We start from the raw sequence: 18,590 nt of genomic DNA, 5'->3' as shown, positions 1-18,590 counted from the left end.
GAACAATAACCTCATTGTTCTTTTCCTTAATAAATTTTATTGAGGAATCTATACTATTAATGGTTTTTATCTCAGTTATTATACGGTATAGTCCTTTCTTCCAATCCCTTAAATACATGCATGCAAAACTATACATGCACAGACACACACATGCGCGCACATACACACACACACACACACACACACACACACACACACACACACACGATATCACACGCAAAAAAATGTCCCATTATAGAGTTACATGCAGATGGTTTCTGTGTGTCAACTTGACACACGCTAGAGTCATCACATAGAAAGGAGCCTCAGTTGAGGAAATGCCTCCATGAGATCTAGCTGTAAGGCATTTTCTCAATTAGTGATCAATGGGGAGGGCCAAGCCCTTGGCAGGTGGTGCCATCCCTGAGCTGGTGGTCCTGGGTTCTGTAGGAAAGCAGGTCGAGTAGGCCATGTGGAGAAAGCCAATAAACAGCACCCTTCCATGGCTTTGGTATCAACTCCTGCCTCCAGGATCCTGCTCTGTGCGAGTTCCTGTCCTGACTTCCTTCCTGCAATAGCAATATGGAAGTGTAAGCCCAATCATCTTTCTCCCCCAAGCTGCTTTTTGGTTATGGTATTTCATCACAAAAAGAAAAAAGAAAAAAAAAGCCTAACTCTGAGATACGGTAGCTAGATTTATGATTCCTATCTTTCTGGTGATACAAAATTTATATCCATTTGGTAGAAAGCATACTTTTCAAATCGTGAATACGGATCTTTTCTTTGTCTGATAAGTGGATGGCATACTCTCGGGAAGCTGGGAAGTGACATGGGATTGAAGCTCCAAGCCAGACAAGATCACAAGGGCAAACAACCGATGCTCTGCAAGCGGGCATGGGTGTTCTGTGGGTTAGGGGTATTGAATGCGTTTTCTCCTTATTTTTTGATTTATCAGGACATATATCATAAGCTACTGGCCAACTACATGTAACTACAACTCTATCATCTAGTGTTTGCACACCCCATTTGGGAAGATGAGTTCAAATGTCTATACTTCCTAAAAATCCAACTTCCAAGCTTAGAGTCGAAGTTATTCTTCAGTGAGACAGGAGCTATGGCTAAGCCTTTGCTCTCCAGAGAGAATATGTATGTGGTTCCTCAATATATGCGAAAGGTAACAGCATTCCATTAGGTTCTCTTTATGTGTAGCTCGTGTGGAGGTCTGGTCCTGTGTCCAATTTTGAGGAAATTATGCTCAAAAGCAGAGCTGTTGGCCAGTGAAGCCCAGAAGTGCCACAGCCTGAGGGACAGAAAGCCCAGGGATGGATGGGAGAGCACTGGCCCCTGCAATTCTCCCCAGGAAGCCCCTTTTCTGATGAAATGCTGGCTTTGTTTTGTTTGCTCTGTTTGTTTTCTCTTCTTTCTTCCGACATTCTTTTCCTTTTATGGTAGACAGCAGAGGGGGTAAAACTTGAAGGCAGGAATCTCAGAGCCCCTAAATTTAATCACAGGACATTAACTCAGTCACTCCCAAAGGTCTGTTAGAGTTGAGGCAGAATTTCGTTTATAGACAGAAAAATAGGATGCACGGGGTTCTCCAGAAGTTTACAGTGTGAACAGTCACTGTGCAGGAAGTGTGTGTGCACAGGTGCACTGTGTGTACCGAAGGACAGGGCCTGACCTGGCGGACGCTGAGGTGAATTAAAGCCCTGTGAAAACCCAAACATGAGTCAGCAAACTCAGGTCCCTCCCTGAGACAAACCTACCCAAGTGCCTGCCACTGTACTGCTTAAGAACTGAAACAGCTTTATAGTTTTTCAAGCAGCTGAAAGAAAATATTAAGAACAGTTAAAATCTTGCAGCCTGTGAAAACCTTAAGAAATTCCAGCATCCTTGAATACGCCTGTCAGAACACAGCTGTGCTTGCTGAACACCACAGTGTCCAGTGCCATTTTTGCTTAGTGTCATTATGAAGGGAAGAGATGTGTTTACCTTACTTTAGCCCTTTGGGTCTCACTTAGCTTTGCCAATGGCAGCGTGGGAGGCAGGGAGAGACCATGCTTCATTCCCACCCTTTGGCATCTGGGAAGGCTGAGAGGAAGCCCTGCTTGTTGCTGGTGGCTTATGGTGATACCATATTCTGATTTGTCTTGAGTCTTTCCAAGTCCATGGTACCTAGACTTAAGAGAAGTCCATGTAACTAACACACACACACACACACACACACACACACACACACACACACAAACACACACACACACAAACACACACACAGAGACAGACAGACACACACACACACACCCTCTCTCACTCACACACTCTTTCCCACACTCACACATGAATTCTTTCTCACACACACTGTCACTCACAAACCTTCATGTTCATACATACTCTCTCACACATACATCCTCACTCACATTCTCTCTCTCTCTCTCTCTCTCTCTCTCTCTCTCTCTCTCCCTCTCTCTCTCTCTCTCTCTCTCTCTCTCTCTCTCTCTCAAACTCACTAACTTATTCACTCACACACACGGATGAGGGTCCAGCTTGAGCAGTTATGATAAGAAGCCATTGTGAGGGCAGAAAGAAGAGACCTGGGGTCCAGGAACAATCCAGCCTCATCCCTACCCATGGGCCTCAGTATAGGTCCTTCTGCCTTGTTCTTTGGTTTCTGAGAAATCCACGGTGTGTCTCAAGGTTGCATCTCATCTATAATTTTTCTGCAGAGGCAGCTTTGAAGTCATAAAAACCATTAGGAGTCAAACCTGACTGAGTTAGGCTTGTAGATGCTGTATGGTAACACACTACCTGGCACTCCTTTGTGTTAGTTCTCTTGTAGTCATTGCACTGAAAGTGTAGAGAAAGATTTGGTAGATATGTCCATTACGCAACTAGACAGCCATAAATTGGGCAATCATACTCGAATGTAGACTTGAGGTGGGAATGCAGCTCATTGGCAAGAGGCTTGCCTAGCACGCATGGAGCCCTAGGCTCAGTCCTCAGCAACACACAGGAGATTCAGTTAGGCGTTTGTTCTTCCCGTCACCATGGAAACTTTCATATATTCACTAACTTTTGGCTTCTTCAGTACAAAACTTCCCCAGGTGTCAGCTCAGGCAAAAGGGATTGTGTTTCCAAGTTGTTTGGAAGAAAAATGAATATAAAAAACTATTTCCACAACTAGGAAAAATACCATAAACTAAAATTAGAATTTAGTATCTGAACCCAACATCCAGGCACTACAGGGAAGCAAGGAGGGAGAGGGACTCAGAGGGAGGTGGGGTCAGGAAAGAGTCATGAGGAGACAGGAGCCCACTGGTGAGGAGGCCACACCCTCCAGGTCATACTCCCAGGAAGCTACCAGATTTAGCTAGGAACCAGCCCAATCTCCTCATTCCATTTTGCATATTCTTCAATACCTTGAATAATTCTTCTATTGGAAATAAAATAAATACTCGAAACAATGTGACTCTTTCTGAGTGTTATGACATTTACACCCACGACACCAAATACCCAAATATATTAATGAGTTGAAACAAACGGAAAAACCCTTCAGACATAAAATTATTTTATATTATAAGAAAATAAAGCACCCTTCTGTCAGGCTTCATGTAATGGGGCAGTGTGTTTTACGCTGCGTGTCAGGGCGCATTAGTGCTGAGATCAGTTTGGTGTGCAGGCAAACATGAGAAAATAGAAGCAGAATAGAGCAGAAAACAGTGGGCAGCCCATGCGACAGAGGACAGATAATGCAGAACACGCTTGCCTCGGTGGCGTGTGTGTGAGGATATTCATGCGCCATCATCTACAGTGCCGCCATGGTAAGCTGTATTCCCGCTAAGAATGACAGTCAAAAACATGCTAGAGCCCATTCCAACCAAATGTGAGCCACTGCAGTGAGGTCTAGAATAGGAACCCTAACTCGTTAAATAGAGATGATAGGAGGCAATTATTTCTGTTAAGTCAGATTCCTTTAAGTGACAAACTTTCCCATTGCATTAACATATGCTAAAACTTGGGTTGACCTGGCATACCTGAAAACCTAGCTACTAACTGAGACTGAGGCAGGAGGATGGCTAGTTCACAGGCAGCTAGGCCAACACTGTAAGATCCTGTCTGCAAAATTGTGCTACGGTTTTGTGGAGAAAGGAGGATACTTAGGTGTCCCTTGTCAAGTACGCTTCTTTAATTTGTAACTATTACCACATATGAAACTGATCATGAGATTCAGAATGATCAAAAGTCAGGCGGTAGAGCCTTGCATTGTTTGGGAGATGAACAGTTCACACGATTGGACACTAGCAAGTACGCCATGGAATGGAGGAGGAAGCTTCTGGAGCAACCTGGCAGGCAGTACTTGACAATGTCTCGTGGTCACTTCACAGACAGCAAAATAAAAGGAAACTGACATTTAAACACACACACACACACACACACACACACATGCACGTGTGCGTGCTCACACACACACATACACACACATACACACACACCCACACACACCACACACACCTACACACACACATACACACACATACACACACATACACACACACCACACATACACACACACATACACACACACATACACACACACCACACATACACACACATACACACACATACACACACACACCAAACATATACACACACCACACATACACACACATACATACACACCCACACACACACACCACACATACATACACACACACATACACACACACCACACATACACACACATACATACACACCCACACACACACACCACACATACATACACACACACATACACACACACCACACATACACACACACACCACATATACACACACACATACACACACACCACACATACACACACATACATACACACACACCACACACATACACACACACACCACACATACACACACACTACACACTTCAGGAATGTTTGAGTGACTACAAAGTTCCCCCATTTTGTAGAGCATTCTCTTAATTACTTTCTTCTCGTTGTCAGAAACCCAGAAGCCTATTACCTGTGAGACAACTGGCCTTGACAATCAAGCAGGTCATTAATGCAGAGGTGATGCCAACTGACTCTAAAGGAAGAGAGACCTGTCTACAGTGGAGAAGCCATAAGACTGCAGGCTTCATAAAAAGCAAGTGTTCCAGGGTCTGGCTGGGAGAAGACCATCCAGATACAAGACAGGGTTACCTATGAAGGCCTTGTGATCGAAATACCATGGGGTATCCATGGGGAAAGAAGACCAAGAGCTTAGGGGAATCTAGGTCAATATTCCCGGGAAGAGCTGTATAATTCCTATTGGATGTCCTAATATGAATCCACAGGGAAGCGCGGGTTGGGGGCATCTCGATACTCTTGTAGGAAGAAGAAAGAAACATTCCTGCATTCTGGAACTGAGCACTGAGTTCACAGTGGGGGACATTTTATAGAAACTCAAGCTGTACTATATCCCAACGAGGAAGGAAATGGACAGACACAAAGTGGTCATGCGACAACATGCTCAGCTGTTGCCCTAGTTTGCTTTCTGCTGCTCTGATAAAGCACTGACCAAACCAACTGTGAGGGGAAACTGCTTATTTAGCTTACACACCCACATCACAATGTGCCACTGAAGGAGGGCAGGGTAGGAACCTGGAGGCAGGAACTGAATCAGAGGCTGTGGAGAAACACTTGCTAGCTTGTTCTCCATGGCTTGCTCAGCTAGCTTTCTTATACAGCCCAGGCACCTGCACAGGGGTGACACTGCCCATAGTAGGTTGGGCCCTCTCTTATCAGATTATTAATGGAGAAAATGTCACACAGACATGCCTACAGGACAATCTGATGGTTCTCTCTTCCTGGGTGACTCTAGTTTGTCAAGTCAACAAAACTAATGAGTACAGAAGTTAAAGGCTTATGAGAATCAATGATTTTATAATGTGTGAGAGTAGATGTGCTGTTTCCAAAGTGCAAGTTTTATGCACACAACTTTAAGTGGATTCAGGTAAACTAACTGCACTGGCTGGTTCTGTTCATCAACTTGACACAAGCTGGAGTTAGCACAGAGAAAGGAGCCTCCCTTGAGGAAATGCCTCCATGAGATCCAGCTGTAAGGTATTTTTTCAATTAGTGATCAAGGGGGGAGGACCCAGCCCATTGTGGGTGGTGCTGTCCCTGGGCTGGTGGTCTTGGGTTCTATAAGAAAGCAAGCTGAGCAAGTCAGGGGAAGCAAGCCAGTAAGTAACAACCCTCCATGGCCTCTGCTTCCTGCCCTGCTTGAGTTCCAGTCCTGACTTCCTTTGGTGATGAACAGCAATGCAGAAGTGTAAGCTGAATAAACCCTTTCCTCCCCAACTTGCTTCTTGGTCATGATGTTTGTGCAGGAATAGGAACCCTGACTAAGACACTAACATATTAAGTATAAGCAGACTTCTCACTATTTGCATATGTTACTGGGATGTGTATATAAAATGGTCATAAAACCTTTTTCAAAACCCTTAATTTTGGAAACCTTGGGTCCACCTTCTAATCAAGAGTATTATACACTGAGGGCAAAGCATATCTCCAATACCAAGCACTGTCAATGGCTAGCTTGTGAGTGAATGGAATACAGGCAGCTGTTACAGCAATTTAAATCCCTATATTAAAAAACTGACAATTTCAGTCAAACCAATTCTTCATCCATTAAGAAAGAAAAAAAAAACTGTCCTTGTATTTCTGTGCCATATGAAACAGAGGCTTCAGACCTCTGCAGGGCACTCCTGTGTCTCTCTACAGCTTTGATTTACTATGCCCAACTCATTGCTTTGCATGGCCTGCCAGTCTCTTCTGCCTGCTCCCCCGCTGGGGGCTTCTGAACAGTGCTCAGGCTTATACCAGCAGCCTGGGGGCTTCCCTCTGCAGGGTAAATACCTGAGGTGCCCCATCCTCTCCTGTACAACTCCAAGTACAGGTCAGTTGTTCAAAGCAGTAACCAGCTCATTAACTCATCTCTTACTGGCTTGCTTCCTCTCTTTGTCTTGAGTTCCTAACTCTCAATTTTTATTTCTTTGGGCTTACAAAGAAAGTATGCAGACTCAAGACCTTGTTCCAGGGCCTAAATGTGTAAATGAGTCCCTTGGTGGTGATTCTCGATGCCCTGCTCTGAAAAGCAGCTAGCTGTCTGCAGAGAGCAGACTTAGAGAGGGCTATACATACCCTCAGCCTTCATACCTGGGCTGTGGAAATTATTAGAAGTGTCTTATTTCGTGACTGACAGTGAGTACTTAATGATCCCCTATTAATGTAAAGAGTTGTCCTGTGTGTTGTGGGGTCTAGCTACCTTAACAAAACAGAGTTCCAGTCTGGAGAATCTCACACTTGCAAATAAGACTTGAAGTGTGTTTGTGTGTGGGTGGGAGATGAGACTACCATATTTAAAGAGGATTCAGACCTCAGGATGTTCCAAATAGGGGGGCTGTTTTGTTTTGTTTTGTTTTTTTTTTTTTTTTTTTGTTTTTTTTTTTTTTTTGCTGACTAGCATCTCATTGCTACTCCTGAGGAGTCTTAGGTTTTCTAACTTTAACACGTGTGGCTGAGAACACATACCATTTCAGAAACCCAGTGTTGTCCCTCAGGTCGGTACCATTTGGTACATGGTAATGGAGCCTTGTGGGTGACAGATTTAATACCAAAAGGCAAAGTAGATGCCTCTTTGAGTGGCTGCTCCCTCAGTCGGATGGGATGCCATGTGTCCAGGTAAATCACCGAACCCAAAGATGCTTCCCTGCTGCCCCTTGGTCTTGTAAAACATGTTCCGGCCTGCAGTCCTCTCAAACATGACTTGTTCCCTCTCACTTTTAAGCTCTGTTTACAGTCTTCTTTGCCTAGCCTCTATGATACCACCCTCTCCATTGTCCCACTGTATTACCTCCCCCACTTTATTCTCTTTTCTTCTTTACATGGGTTTGTATGTGCTACGCATATATGTGTATGTGTGTTTGCATGTGCATGCAAGAGGAGGCCCTCGACTGACGCTGGAACTGCCCTCAGCTGTTTATTATTTTGAGGCAAGATCTCTTAGTCAAACCGAGAGGTAGCTGCTAGGGCTCACCTCTCTGGATGCTCTGAGAATCCTGTCTTCTGAAGCTTGAATTACAGGTAGGCCACCACGCCCACCTGGCATTTATGAAGCCTGGTTATCCAAACTCTGCACTTCCCGTTTTCACAGCAAGCATTTTTACAACTGAGACTTCTGCCTAGCCCCTCTCCCCAACATTTTATTCTTACTCATACATGACATAATGTCACCTATTTATTTCTTTGTAGTCTCCTCCGACTAAAAGCTCTGTGACATCAGGAACTCTTCCAACTCCCCTAACCCAATTCTATCCTTGCATCTAGCCTGGCCCAGAGAGGGTGCTTGATAAATATTTGTTAAAAGTATGAACAGATTTCATCATTAGAACCTTGAAAATATCATTTGTTACATATAGAATTTCATAATCTGGACTCATCATAATCAAGGGTCTCAAGCATACATAGTTTGGTTTTTTTTGTATAAAACAATGTCCTTGTTTTTCAAGATTAGTGTATATATCAGGTATGAATACATAAACAGGTTTATATTACCATAGTCCCGTATAGATTACAGAATAAAACTCACTGAATATCCATTATGTAAATAAATTCTGAAATTTCCGATCTCACAGACTATTTATTTAACCTACTAAAACAATTTAATTTATTCATGAATTCACGTAACAAAAATGTATCGAATACTTATGATAGCCATGATACTGGGTAAGGTGCTATATTTGAGTTTTGAGAAGTCAACTTTACCCTTCCCTGTAAAAGTCACATCTTGCTTAATAGATGAGAAAAGTTTATCTTAAAAAAAAAAGGCTCGTTTTTCTCCATTGTTTTAATACAAACCTTATTTATTGAACTCAAAGGTCCCCAAGAGAAAGTTCTCATGGGAAACCACTCAAATGGAGTTTCAGACAATTCAGGCAATTTTAAAAGCAAGCATTCTTTCCATGAAGACTAAGGAGTACCACTGACTTTAGCAATATCGAATGCTCATCTTGCAAAAGCTAAGTAGTCGTCGAAGTATAATTGTATAGGGCTTGCTGCTCCTCTGTACATTCAAACAGAGCTCGTCCTCGCTGGGTCACAGGCTCTCACTCACATCAAACTTTCACATTGCCACAAGCCTTCCTAATTCTCCACCCAGCCTCAACCTGCCTTTATCTTTTCGAAGAGATTATAACCGTGTTCCTTTCCTTCTATCTCAGGATTCCCTGTTTCCATCTCTGGGGTTATGCTTTCATCAGGTATGGCCCACCATCTTGATGGCTTTATCAACTTAGCCTCCTGCTCGCATCTCTTAATGGATTCATATCCCAGGCTTCCATAGTCGGCTTCCTTCCCTCTGCTGTACCATTCCTTTGATGTATCACCCTCTCCTCCACCACCCAACTTATTCAAGGACAAGTCTGTTTCCACCTCTCCCTGTTCTATTTCTTCTTCCTTGTAGTATAAAAGCCCAATTTCCCGGTGGCACCATGGTTTATCCCTTTTTGGCCCCACAGGTCAATTTTCAAATGTCTTTTATTCCTGGGTCTTCTGAAAAGACAAACTTTTTAAAGAGAGGCTCATGATAGAGGAGAAACGCATTAAAGCTGCTTGAAGGGAAGAAGAGGCATTCACACAAAACAAATGGCTTGCTGCAGGCTACGGGGAAAGGTGCGGCCATTTACCAAACTGAGTTACAGATCAGTGCTGTACCTTTAACCTCATGGGGCCAAACGTTAGAGAAGCAAGGCAGGGGATTTGAAAAAGTATCTCATTTACATGAGGAAGGAAATCAGACATTCTCAAGTCGTCAACTGCGTTCTTGTGAGGATCCTTCTCTAATCAGGTTACTTAATTTCTAATATTCTTGAGCTTTCTTATAAGAAATTTACATATATGGCTTCACTTGCAAACACAGAGATGATAACTTGTGTTAAAGTAAAGAAACCAAAACTCACATCCATCAGAAAGAGATATGGCCGGAACAATAAGAGAGTTAACGCACCAAGATTCCAAATTCATGTTATAAGCCCTCCTTTAAGTCTCGGGTGAGATCCGACAACCTCGCATTAAAATTTTAGAAGGCTTGACTTGAGGGACCTGGGGAAATTTACTTTATATTGACAACTCCCAGGGTATCTAGTCCATATATCATCATTCATTTATAAACACAATAAGTGAGGAGGAAAAAAATCATATGCAGATGGCTTTAGTTTTATTATTTTCAATGTATCAACGGGATAATGCGATCTTTGCCCAAAGAACAAAACGTGTAGAAAAAGAAAGAAGTCTTTGGTATCAATATGTCATACCTTTATTTGTACAACCTTGATTATTTCAAGCTTTTAAAAGAGGCCCAGGGCAGCCCACTTTGGGTTCTGACAGCAATTCAGTAGAATTTAAGGTATTATCACTAAAATATGCCCCCAGCAGGTTAATCCAATCATATAACATCAATAAAATACTGGACTATTAGCATAAAGGTACATTCATTCCTATGGATACTGCAGGAGAAATACAGACTCCAGGAACCAAGCTGCAGTGGACACACATAAGAATAAACCATCTCCAGTGCTCTCTCTCTCCCCAACCCTATCTCTATTACGCAGAGAGATTTAAATGTCTATAGACTCTGCTTCTCTCTGTCCCGGTTCCTAGACATCATTGGAGAGCCGAACATTTGCCAAATCCTATGAGTAAGCTGCACTGGGAAGGAAATCAGGGACTTCACTGACCGGAGATCTTATCACCATGGGTCTCCGGAGATTTCAGTTCCTAAATGGACCTTCTAACCATGGTGAAAGCTGGGAGAGTGGCTGTCACCAGCAGAAATAAAGTATCCCATTTCCCATGGAAAAACAGCCAGGAGAATGTAAAGCCTCTCAGAACGGTCTGTTTTCCTCGTTCACTTCCCTCTCAATCTTGCTCTTGTATTTGTAAAGCCCCCACCCTCTTTACACACCTCCAGAGTTTATTCTAAAAGAAGCATCACAAAGACTACCAATCCTTCAGCCAACAAGGTTTTCAGTACTTACATATGGAAGGGAGTCTGGTGCTAAAAGTTGTAGGAAAAGGAGAGGAAGATGACCATTAAACACCCCCTTTCTTTGGGCTAAACAAGAGATAAACAATAGAAATTGCAGAGTCAGACAGTCAAGGAGAGGCTGTGAAATGTCAAAGAAAGATCCCTTCAGAACCAGGGACACCAGCTGTCTCAAAAGGTATAACCATTATCCTGGGTTGCTGCCATGTGCCTCAAAGCAAACGCTCACTTCCACATCCCGGTGTTAGGACATCAGGGAAAAGGGAAGCGAGAATCCCTACACTCAGCCACCCAAGAGCAGAAGCAGAACAGAAACTGTTTTCGGACTTGCAGGGTCAAAATAACCAATACTGTCCCGCAGTGTTAGCCGGAGGCATAAAGTCAGGAAAAGCAGATCGCTGGATGTGGGGCACAGTTTTGGGAGCGTGGATCCAATTGCACGCTACACACTCTTACACGGGATTTTACAAACCCGGCCTTACCCTACTGCCTCCCCTCCACACTTCACACACCAAGTGCATCCTGCCCACCTCACGGTTTCCATCATCAGTCAGCCAGAGAGGAGGGATCCTAGCGGGGTTTCCTGGAAATGTCATCCCCCTACACCTCGGATCTGCCACCTACACACACACACACACACACACACACACACACACACACACACACACACACACACTCCTTACATGACTGTCATCAGGCCGGCTCTTCCCATAGCCGGGTATCTCACCGCGCACCGGACGCCTGGCATCTCTCTGGTACACACCCTTCCCCCGCCTCGCTGGCTCCAAGCTTTGCCCCCCTGGATGTCTCCTGCCGTCCCTGTTCATCCACACTATTGTTCCATGCATCGCCCCCAGCTCCCAGGATCGCCCCTCCACGAGGACCCGAGCTCCGTCCCAGGCGTCGGGCGCCGGGCACTCACCCAGCCCGCCCTGGCGGTGGTACCTTGCCTGACAGCTGGGTCCGCGGGCCCGCGGGAGCAGGCGGCGCTAGTGACAGCGACCGTGCCAAGCCTGGGAATAAAGCTGCTCTCCAGCTGCTCCCGTCTCCAGCGCCACCATCTTCCCCCGCCGCCACCGGGACCGCAGCCGCCCGCGCCCCGTTCCTCCGGCTTTTGCTCGGCAGCCGCTCGGGCCCCTCCGGCCGCGGCCCCACCCCCTGCTCGCCGCCCGCTCGCCCTCGTGACGCGCGCCAGGGCCGGGCGGCTGCGACTGACAGCGGGGGGAGCGCGCGCACGCCGCGTGCAGCAGCGCCCTTGCCTCCCACGCCCACCCGCGTGTGCGCGCCGCGCGGTCCCGACGCGGCGGCGCGTGAGTCCCGCTCCGGCGCGCGTGAGCGTGCGAGGTGTCCGCAGCGGTCGCCGTAGCCGTGCGCGAGTCCCCCTCCCTCTCATGGTCGGGAACCTGGAATGGACTACGTGGCTGCCTCCCGCGGGGACCCACGGGGACCTCCATCGTCCTCAGCTCTAGGTCCCTAACGCTCATCCCTGGCCAGATCTCTGCGTGTGGGGTCTGGCCACGCTTAGGACACAGTGCCGCGTGTTCTCTTGCTTAGTGACACGCAGCTTTCCCGCTTCCAGGGCTGGAAAGCGGCGGAAAAGGCTAAACGCTTGCAATGCGGCGCTGCGCTCCTCGAGTGGCCGCTAGGGGGCGCCCGCGTGGGCTCGAGAGAAACAAGCTGGGCTTCTGGCCGCCCACTGGGGGCGCTGCCCAGCCCGCCCCACCCAGAAAGCGTCTGGAAGGCGGGGTCGGGAAATGGTCCACTTGCCTTCTCGATGCCGGTTGCTAGGAGCTTAAAAGAGTCTTCCAGTCGTGCACAGGCAATTCGCCTGGTATATGACTAGGTTCTTGGGAGGGTGGGGACCCTGTACATTAGGGACTAGGTAGCAGGTGCTGTGACTTAATGAAAAGCTAGACCAGCCCCTGGGGGCGGGGGTGGGGTGGGGTGGGGTGGGGGAACTGGGTTTAGGCGCCAGCCCCATCTGTAATAGGAGATGGAATACATCCTTCCCACTCTTCGGGACAAAGGTCTCAATTTAAAAATTAAGGGTCATATTCTCCCGAAACCTTATAATTTTCAAGTCCATCTTCTTACACATAGTCTCATTTAGTGAAATGAAGCCAAGGCTTCCTTATCTGACCTAAGGAGAGATGAATCTATCACTATACAGTGTTTCCATATTAAGCACAGTATCTCCAGAAATATCTACGGGTGTAGCCTGAGGCATCCCAGAATTCTTGTTTAGCCTTAAAATTCATACGAATTTTACATTCTACTTCATAATTAATGTCTTTGACGAAGAAAAGTATAGTTTTTCCTGTCCCCCATAGTATCTTTTCATAAAACTTAATCATATACTAGAAATACGTGCCGTTGTTGTTGCTTTTTCTTGTGACAATCTTTACCTATTCATTTTTGTCAGTAAAGATGCACTCGCTGGTGAAATCCAGATAGGGTCCTTGTCCCTCCAGAATTCATAGCACCCTGGGGAAAACATCACACAGCGGAGAGCAACTGTGAACCTTCCAACTGCGGAAGGTTGCAGGGGGATCTGCTGTTGCTTGGACTGCCTGAGGAAAAAGCTTTTCCCGGAGACCAGAAGGAAGGAAAGGTGTGAGAACCCTTTAGGTAGGCCTGAAGCACAGGATGCCTCAGGCACGTGTATACACACACACACACACACACACACACACACACACACACACACACACACACACACACACACACACACACACACAGACCCTGGGGGATGTCAAGAGTTGATATTGATCCAGAAAGATCAGGGTGGGAATCACAATGCTGTTCCTGCAAAGTTCCTGAGGCAGTTGGATGGGGGATGGGTGGGAGGGAGGGATGGGGGCGGGGCGGAGCTCTGTGTGTCTAGTGTGTGAGGGTTCAGTGTATCTTCTGGCTCTCAGCTCTTAGTCTTTGCCTTTGCTTTCCCGCGTACCCCTCGGGGGCGATTTCAGAGTTCGCTTCTGCAATTGTTTCTGTTTCCTTACTCAAGATGTACTGTGGTTTTAAGAAGGAAGCTAGCTTATCTCGTTAAACTTTAGGTTAAATAAGAGCGTATAGATCCTCCGTGAGAGGCTCATTTTGACGCTGTGTGGAGGATAATCTCCGTCAACTCTGACAGCTCCAGAACTACTTTGAGATCCTGAGGAAATCAGGAGATTGATTGGACTGAGCAGGAAGACCCACCCTAAGTGAGGGCAGAACTTTTTTCGCAGACTGAATCCAGCCCAGTCTTGATCTCCTATTAATGTAAAGAGTTGTCCTGTGTGTTGTGGGGTCTAGCTACTGTAACAAAACAGAGTTCCAGTCTGGAGGATCTCACACTTGCAAATAGAACTTGAAGTGTGTTTGTGTGGGAGATGAGACTACAGTGTTTAAAGAGGCTCATCACTTTTGTTCCTGACAAAGGACTCACTGGGGCCAGCTACCACTGCATGCAGGCTGCCTTGCCTGCTCCTCTGTGATGGAGCCTTCCTTCCTTTAGTTCCCACTGTCCGGCATCCTGTCAGTCATGTCAAGGAAAAGTGACTGATACAGAAGTATCAACTTGCTACCATTTGGTTTGCTAGCTGTTTTTCTGTGTGGTGGGTGATCTTCCTACCAAACCACTAGTGAAAGAAACATTATTGCCTTAATAATACTGTACCCTCAATCTTCTATCCCTGGGCCTTGGTGCAGATTAAAGCAAATGAGTAAAGTCACTATAAGAGCAATTGTTCGTCAAATGTTTATATATGGAATCTCCTTTCTAAGGAGAATGTAGATATCCTTCTCCCTTCTGAATGGTGTCTTTGTGCCTCTCCTAGCAGGAAGCTCCAAACCATGTGTGTAGTTCATGGTAGGAAGTGGATGGGTCCACATGGCATTTATATTACACTGTCCCTCTGTGTTAGTTTACCTATAGATTCCCTGAGTCTGAATTACTGGTCAGTTTCTATCTTATTATTGATACTCTTAAAAGCATTTCAAATATTTGTATCCACCTTCTGCTATTCACAAGAGTCAACGGCTATTCCCGATTTCAAAGGGCAAACTGCCAGCCCTTGTAGCAGGTAACAAACTGTGTAAACAAGGTGCCAAGTGCCTTGGGTCTAAGTCAAGCCTTGTCCTCTGCTGCCTGTGGATCAGAAGTCTGTGTGTACCAGCTTAAAGCCTCATACTTAAGAAACACAGGCATGCCTCGCCACGACTCATGGATGAGCCTCTTCATTTCTGAGGTCCCCTGCTCCATCAGCACATCCTGAGCCCACCTCTCTTGTTGTCTGAGTACTGTTTACCACTTCAGAGGGAAGGCAGGGCTCACAAACGGTTTATTTACTTAGGTTTCTTTTTGACAGTAGACACCTCAAGGTTACAAGATTCAGTAACTTCATTCAAATCCACAGGTATGTGAGCATGTCTTTTGAGGTTTGATGTGGTCCTAGACAGCCCAAATTGTGTATGACTCTTCTGACAGTCCCTTGATTTTGATGTCTTCAGGTGACTAGTGTCTTTCTGTCTCAGTCTTTGAGTTTAAATCTTAATGGTTAAGGCTGTATACAGGACAATCACACAACAACCGTTTATAATACACTTTTCCCTGACTTCAGTTTTACTAGTATTTGATAGTCTTGCAATGTATCTAGTTATTGCACAATACAGACCTTTTTCAAAGCATTTAAAATGTGTGAAAGAAAAGAAAAAAACCTCTGGGCTGTATGCATCCTAAATGTCTATAGGCTTGCCTTTCTATGCCAGTTCTCCTTTCACCAGGCTTCCTTCTGGGCGGAAGTCCTGTCTCACTACAGAGCTTCGCTTCTTCGCTTCCCTAATTCCCAAACTGGTCAAGTTCACTAATCTTACCCACGGTGCCCACTATGAGTCCAACCATCATTTTGTACTGCAGTTATGTTTATCTAACACACTGAGAGGCATCCTCGTACTGTGTAGAAAATCTACCTCTAAAGAGATGTTTCTGGGAGAAGAATGTGGCCAGAAGAGGGCAGGTTTTTTTTTTTTCTTTTTCTTTTCTTTTTTTCGGAGCTGGGGACCGAACCCAGGGCCTTGTGCTTGCTAGGCAAGCGCTCTACCACTGAGCTAAATCCCCAACCCCGAGGGCAGGTTTTACAAGGTGGTTTTATGCACAACACACAAACTAATCCTCAAGGGTGACAGTCTAGACTAACCTCAGTCTGTCAACTCCCAGTCTTGCAAGTCACTTGGCTGGCTGGAAGCAGCCATCTTTATGTTGTTCTAAATATAATCTGTGAATTTGGTGGGGTTTTGTTGTTTTGTTTTGCCTTATAAGAAAGGGAGGTGCAATATAGCCTAGGCTGGCCATGAACTCACGCTCCTCCTGACTCAGCCTCCTGAAAGCTGGGATTATAGGTATGCACCACCAGACCCAGCTCTGTGTCTTTAACATTTGTATAATACTACACTGATCACTGTACCAATTTCACTTTGTGCCCTAGAGAAGAGCAGAAGGGAACAAAACACCAGCTTCCTCCGTTCACCTCTACTTGTCATACAGAGAGCCAGAAGCTGAACCTTCCAGCCCATATCACCTTGCTGTGATGAGACACCTGTCAGGGAACAGTCTAGGGAAGAGAGGACTCATGTTGGCTCGCAGTTCGAGGTGACATAGTCTTGCCTTTGCAGGAAAGGCATGGCAGTGCAAGTGTGAGGCAGCTGGTCACACGCTGTCCACAGTCAGAGAGCAAAGAGGTGAATGCTGGTGTTCTGGTTGATTTCTTCACCTATCCCCTTGTACTCAGTCTGGGCCCTCGGTCCATAACACCACCTACTTCAGGATGAATTTTCCTTCTTCAGTTGATTGTCTTTTTGGACACACTCAAAAAGTATGCCTCAACAAATGCCCTAGATGTGTCTTAATCCTATCTAGTTGGCAGTAGAAGTTAACAGTCATGTAGTCACAACTAAACTGGAACACAGGCACAGTGATCCGTGTAATATTACACAGACGGTAAAGACACAGAGCTGCGTGTGGTGCATACTGACAATCCCAGCTTTCGGGAGGTTGAGCCAGGAGGAGCTTGATTTCATGCCCAGCCTAGACCCCATTGCACCCCCCTTTCTTATAAGGCAAAACAACAACAACAAAGCCCCCACCAAATTCACAGATTATATTTAGAACAACATAAAGACTCCATTCCCATTTTAACAACAGCAACACAATTGATCCTAACACTGAGCAGATGAACATTGCTCCGTGGTTGACCTCTGGAGGGTCATGAGTTCTACCCAGGCTGAGCTACAGAGTAGGCTGGAAGCAGGCCTGGAATGCACAAGGAGACTCTGTCTCTGGAAACATGACAGGCAGTAAAACCAAAAGAATTTCAGATCGGTGATCACAGCATTTGAGAAATATACAGAATGACACACATCAAAATGTTAATGCAGTAAGAACTCACCCAAGTAGTGGGGTGATTTTCCTCTTTATATCTGGGAGAATGGAGGGAGAGGCGAAGGAATGTGGTCAGCCTACCTGCTTCCCTGGGTGGAGTGGCCTGTGGGTTCCTGGGGAATGGCTGATGGAGGTGGGGGCTGGGTTATCAGGGAGTGGGGGTTAGGAGGTGAAGTAGGTGGGATCCGTTGGAGATGGTGGCAAGGAGGTGAGGGAGGCTGCAGCAGGTGGCTTTCTGCAGAGCTGAGGGTGCGATTCGGGGATTAGATTTGGAGGAACAGAGAGAGAGGTAAAGATCTACAGTCAGCCTGCCTGCTGTCCTGGCTGGAGTGTGGTATTTAAATCATTCTAAAGCAATGTGTGTATGAACATAACTCAGAAAGAAAAAAAAAACCCAACCCAGATTATTTGAAAATTCTAGTGTAAAACTGAGATTGTAAAAATGACTATTGGGGCACTTCATAGTCTAATGTGTTTTCTTGATTTAATGATCCCCAAAGATTGATTGTAAATGCCACACACTTCAAGAAATAATTTTCATGTAACCAGGATGACAACAATGTGAACAGTCTACAGAGACACTTGCGTCCTTCCCTTTGGCTCTCAGACGACTGAAACAATAACCCCCAAGAAGCAGAAATTCCCATCTTGGGGGAAAATTGCCTGGAGCCAACCAACAGGGAAGATTGTCCCTTGTACAGAGGTTTTATACAGCGCTAGCAACCAGTCTGTAGGAGAAACTGGAGCCATGACAATGATAGTTCAAAATCAGACCTTGATCTTCTCTGTCTAAGCCCTCTATCTAAACCCAACCCTCAGGTCAGGATTCGGGATGGGGGTTTGTTCCAACCACACCTCTATGTCACTCTTCCCAATGTAGCGATATCACACACGTAAAACCAATCAGAATAACGTTGTTTTTACCAGCATACTATATTATCCGAGCATTTGTTGGCAGCCCTAGCAGGCTTACAGGATGCTGGAGACATAAGTCTACAAAAAGTTACCAGACTCTTTGTTCATTCAGCCACATACTTGCTTAAACTCTTGGTTCCTTTGAACTTTATTTCAGTAATAAAGTATCCGGATATTATGCCCATCTTGTT

General features: G+C 45.6%; 1 protein-coding gene across 4 annotated transcripts in view; it reads right to left on the bottom strand.

The window, feature by feature from the left end:
- Positions 1-12,276, bottom strand: part of Apba1 (amyloid beta precursor protein binding family A member 1) — a 205,690-nt gene extending 193,414 nt beyond the window's left edge. For 2 of the 4 annotated variants that reach the window (XM_063275480.1, NM_031779.3), the window contains exon 1: positions 12,009-12,276. The gene's annotated coding sequence lies outside the window, so the exon portion shown is untranslated. Of the gene's footprint in view, positions 1-11,985 lie in introns of all 4 variants that reach the window. The other 2 variants (XM_063275486.1, XM_039092551.2) reach the window with 2 other exon arrangements.
- Between the last annotated feature and the right edge of the window lie 6,314 nt (positions 12,277-18,590).

The sequence above is a fragment of the Rattus norvegicus genome, chromosome 1 (genome assembly GCF_036323735.1).
Source record: "Rattus norvegicus strain BN/NHsdMcwi chromosome 1, GRCr8, whole genome shotgun sequence".
Lineage (NCBI taxonomy): Eukaryota > Metazoa > Chordata > Mammalia > Rodentia > Muridae > Rattus > Rattus norvegicus.
This window is presented reverse-complemented; position numbering and strand designations above follow the sequence as displayed.